Raw genomic sequence first — 5,209 nt, 5'->3', positions numbered from 1 at the left:
AGTCTGCAGAAGTTTCTGCTGTCTTTTGTTCAGCTATGCCCTGCCCCCAGAGATAGAGACCTCCTTACTTCCTTTTTTGCTGAAGGAGGCTGATGTGGGGACACATGGATAGTCATCTGATCTCCCCAGACCAGAGCCAGAGTGGTGGTGGCATGATTCAGAGAAGTGAAGTTTGGAGTAGTATCCTGGCTGAGTGGATGCTGATTACTTGATTCCCTACCTTTTTTTTGAATCTGAAGGAAGATGGAGGAGAAGGGGCACGGAAGGGAGGATTTGCTATTCTGGTGTAGCTGTTGGAGAGAAGTGGGTGATTGTTCTGGAGCCTGGTTTACCATCTGTCTGACTCTAGGAAACTTGGGGTCCTAGCTCTTAATTCCACTGTGAAATCTGGGTCCCTGGGGAATCAACAGAGAGCCTCATCCTTAATCAGAGCTAACAATACCGGTTCTCTCTTTCTGCTGTCTTGAAGACCAGAAACCTCTCATATTGGTTGCCTGGGTCATATCTAGCTGTGTGCCCACCTGGGCCTTCTGAGGTCATCTACTCCCACTAGGCCCCCTGTCTTCTGGTTCCCTGGTCCAGGGCTCAGAGTCCAATGCTAACACCATAGGAAAGCCTTGAACACTCTGAAGACTCTGCCAGTGGGAGGGTTCTTGGAGAACCCACAATGGTAGGTGGTGGGGATGAGGAAGTCCAGAGCTGCTATTTGAATTGTGTCATTGTTTTATTAAAGTTTAAAATTTAATAAAACAAAATTTATGAGAGATGTTCCAGCTCCACGTACATCATTCAACTTCTCGCTGACACAGCATATTAGCAAGTATACAGCCCAGCCTCCTGTCTCTGGATGTCAAAAATGGTAAGGCTTGATCTTTTGTGTTTCCTAAGTGTGATGATTGGGTTTTCATACTCATGTGAGGTGTGCCTCCTTTAAGCCTCATTATGACATGAGCATATTACCCATCTGATGTTAAAAAAAAGAAAGCTTGTGGTTGTTTGAGGATTTATAGGGTTGTGGGTGTGCTGGTGTCGTGGTTCATATTTGCCAGGGCTGGGAGTGGGACAGAGCCTGGGTGGGATGGAGCCTCACGTCCTTGGTGCTGCTGTTGGAGGCCCCAGAGTCTTAGCCCACCAAACATTTCTGCCTCCATTACATCAGCATGTCCTTGAACCAGTTGTGGAGGATAAGCTGAGAGTGCTTACCTACCCACGAGGGAAGGAGTGGAGCAGAGCCAAGAAGGAACTGATTGCACAGCCACACAGCCAGATCCTGGCTCCACTGGTTACTTGCTGTACAAGATCCTTCTTCATCTGTAAAATGGCAATAACAAGAGACCTTCTTCCCTCATTGGGTTATAGCCAGATAGTGCCTATGAGGTACTATCAGTGAGCACTAAATGTGTGGTCACTTTTCATTGTATGCTAGATGCTTGCTGGGCATTAGGTCACTGCTTCACAGAGCATGCAGTCAAAATAAGATTGGAAAGTTCACAGACATCTGAAATACTTTGAGGTGTGCGAAGTCCTGAGAGGAGCCAATAGAGGATGTGTGCCTGTGTGTGCACATGTAATCTGGGGTGACTTCTAGAAGGAGGAGATTTTTGATGTGGCCTTCAGAGAGGTGGGAAAGATTTCAATTAAAAGATCTAGAGAAATTTGACAAACACTACTTCAGCCAGGTGACCAATATAGACATCAACAATGATAAATCATGTTGATAGTATGTACTCCAGGTATGATATGATGAAAATGGCACTTCACCTCTGTGGTTTTCCACCCATAAACCCAGTTTAATAATGATGAAAACATCAGACAAATTCTGATACAGGATCATTCTGTAAAACACCCGACCAGTGCCCTTCAATACAGTTGAGGTCATGAAAACTCAGCAAAGTATGAGAAAAAATCTCACAGCCAAGAGGAGCCTAAGCAGATGTGACAACTAAGGGTAATTGGGGTCCTGGAGAAGATCCTGGAGCAAGAAAAGGACACCAGGCAAAAACTACTAAAATCTGAATAAAGTATGGACTTCAGTTAAAAAACAACAGGAAGTAAGCTCATTTTCTCTGCAAAGGGAAGACTCAGAAGAGTTTAGCCTGTGGTAGTTCTAAGGGGGTCTTAACAGTGATTAACTCATTTATGCCTGAGGTTGTAATTTTTTGAATTTGAAACATCAGACCTTGGTGATGAACTTGAGCAGTAGGATATAAATAACTCCCACATGCTTACCATTCCAATAATGGAACGCTAGGCATAAATGGAGGCATTAGCCAAAGGCTAGAACTGTAGCCATCACTGATGAATGTTGTTAATAATAACAGCAGTAACTAACAAGACCAAGTGAGGCTGACTACACAGGTGTCTACTGGCTAGGGTTTGGCCTCCTTCCTGACATGCCTCTTAGTGTGTGTGTGCGGGACACACCATTCTTTAGTTAATCTCACTGACTGCTCAGAGCAGGGCAGGGTTCCCTGGAAGCCACACACAGCCTGGTGGCACAGGGTGTGATGAGTGTTGTGAAAAGGGGACACTGACCTAGTCCTATGATGGATGAGGGAGGCCTCCTGGAGCAGGTAATGTTCAGGGGAGCCCGCGGAGGGGAGTCAGTCAGCATGCACACAGACCTCTGTGGGATGGCGGCTCCAAGGGGCCCCCCGGCACCAGTGCTTGGTCTCTGCTCAGACCCTTCCGTCCTCAGATCCGAGCCCACCACCAGGGACAGAACAGAGCCCCTCAAAGCAGCTGGGGTGACAACAGTTCTTTAAAGATCAAAGAGATGGTTACAGTTTGGCCCAGATTTCTGGGACGGACAGAGCAGCAAGACATTTGCATGAAGGCCTCGGAGGGTCTGGAGCTCTCGGCTGTCTTTTATAGCTTTCCTTTTAATCATGCTTTATTTCTAAATATCTGTCTAATGTATAATACAAGCTTAGGCTCTTGCAGCCATAGCCTCCCTTTCAGCACTGTTTCTAAAATTCCATTTATAGAGGACAAATAGCTTTTGGGTAAAAGAGTCTTCGCCTCTTCAAAGAAGCAGTTAGCCGGCTGTTCTCCCCTGACTGTGCCTATCTGTGGTTGGGGCGACGAAGTGAGATTATTTTATTTCCATTTAAAATCTCTGGGGGTCTGGCTGTCGAGGGAGGCAGCTGCTGTCTTTGTTGGCTGCTTTTCCTCCTGAAAGTGCTGTGTAGGTTTCTTGGGGTGGGGGAAGCGGGTAGGCAGTGGCACTGGCAGGGGTCCTATCTCCACTCAGCTGTCCCCATCTTGGCCTGAGGAACTGTGCCCAGCATTTCTCTGAACTTCAAAGGCGCTCTCAGCAGGATATTTGCGGTCATGGCTCAGGAGGGTGTGTTTGCTGAGTCTGAGTATTTGTGTGTGTCAGTGCCCCAGGCTGTGTGGTTGGCTGGATTTGTTAAGAAGCATGCTCATTCCACGAGCCAGAATTTTTGGAGTACCAACTGCATATACCAGTCACTGGTCAAACAAAGATGCCATGTTACCTCCCAGTTTCCCTTGGGAATGGGGAAGGATGGGGTTCTGTGGGAGCTTGGAGGAGTGGTACGTGGCTCAGCCGGGGAGGGCCTTCTGGAAGAGGTGATGTCTAAATTGAACTCTGAAGGATGAGCAGAGGTCACCCTGCTGGCACTTTCCTCCTCCAGCAGAGAAGCAGGGGGCACTGGGTCTGCCATGTGCAGGCCTGGCACCACGAGAGGAATGCTATGAGATATGAGGACACACATGGTCAGACCCATGGAGCTCAAAGGACTGTGGAGGTGACAGCAAGGGGCTGCTGGCACCAGGGCCCACCTGACATGATGAAGTTGTCTTAGGCTGGGGAGGGGAGACTGTGAGTGTTTCTTTTCCTCAGACCTTTGGACCAGTTGGGGGACAAAACAGCTTGGGAAAAAATAGTACGAACTGTATCACCGAGCAAGGAGAGCTTGACCAAGAGGTGGTTCCAGCGGGTAGGGTAGGGGATTACTTATTTTTATTAACTTCATCAAGGCCCAAAGGAAGATGAGTGAGTGCCCTCATACAAGGGTGATGTAGGGGCCAGCGACCTCTCCTGCTGGGACCCTCTTCTGGGGATTGCTGGGAGATGGCATGGCCATCAGACCCACCTTCCCTTTCCAGCCGGTACAGAAGCAGTCCACAGGTTCTTTTTGCCTCTGTTTAACCTAAAAGCTCCCTCCAGTGCCTGGGGTTGCTTGGTTCCTGGCTGGGGTTTGGAGGACTTGTGGGTACCTCCTTCAGGGACGTGAGACAGGCAGGCGCTAAGGACCCCTGGCTCAGGCTCTGTTGTTTGACTGAGACAAGACTGCCTCTTGACCAGGGGCTGGAAGAGTCCGGGGCATTGGTGGGAGGTTCACTGCTTTCTCAGAGAACCAGGCCCTTGAGCTGTGTGTGTGGCTCCCTGGAGGCTGGACCAGGCACTGTGCCCATTGGTGCCCCAAAGGGGAGCCAGAGGTGGGCAGTTGGCTCACCTGGCATCCACTGGTGCAGCAGCATCACAGGACCAGGAATTGGAAAGCTCAGGTCCTGGCTTAGGGATTTGCTGGGTTATGTTGTCACCTAGCCTGGCTTTACCTTTCTCCTCCTGCTCCTTTTCCTCCTCCTGCCACAGCTTTGATGTCTGTAAAGTGTAGATAACTAAGATTATATGTGGCATTCAGTGCTTCACTAGTATAGGCTGGTGTTCAAACCTCGTGCCCCACCCTGCTCCTGAATTCTACAAAGTTCACTTCCCCCAAATCCCTACTGGGCCTCAGAGATCCAGGAAGTGGCCAGACCAGAATATCCACCAGGACTGGCCTCTCTGGTGCTTCAGCTCTTGAAGCACAGGGAAAAGAGCAAAGGATGTGAAGATGAACTCAGCAGCAAGGACCTGAAAATAGCTCCTCTGGCATGTGAGATGCATGGGCAGCACTACTTCTATCTGCCTGCGTTTCCTCAGTTCGCAGGGACAGCAAAGTGCCCTTCCTAAATAGGGCCAGATTATTCAGGGTGGTTTGAGAGTGGGGATAGAGCCCCTGCCAGCCTACCCAGCCCCCCAGGAGGCTCTGTGTAAACAGTGAACATCAAGACTCTCCTGTTGGAGCTCTCTGGAGGGCTCAGGCCCCACCCTGGGGAGCCAGGTATTATTGCCTGAAGACTCTAGTTTTCTGCTCTGCAGAATCCAATGTTGACAAGCCCCATAAGCTGGGAATAG

At 49.3% G+C, this 5,209-nt stretch overlaps 1 non-coding gene across 1 annotated transcript; it reads left to right on the top strand.

The window, feature by feature from the left end:
- The first annotated feature begins 869 nt into the window (after positions 1-869).
- Positions 870-970, top strand: LOC116275169. The gene has a single exon (XR_004184126.1). It is a non-coding gene; the product is annotated as a small nucleolar RNA U13 (small nucleolar RNA).
- Positions 971-5,209: the final 4,239 nt, after the last annotated feature.

The sequence above is a fragment of the Papio anubis genome, chromosome 5 (assembly GCF_008728515.1).
Source record: "Papio anubis isolate 15944 chromosome 5, Panubis1.0, whole genome shotgun sequence".
Classification (NCBI taxonomy): domain Eukaryota; kingdom Metazoa; phylum Chordata; class Mammalia; order Primates; family Cercopithecidae; genus Papio; species Papio anubis.
Note: the sequence above shows the minus strand (reverse complement) of the source record. Positions and strands in the feature narration are given on the sequence as shown.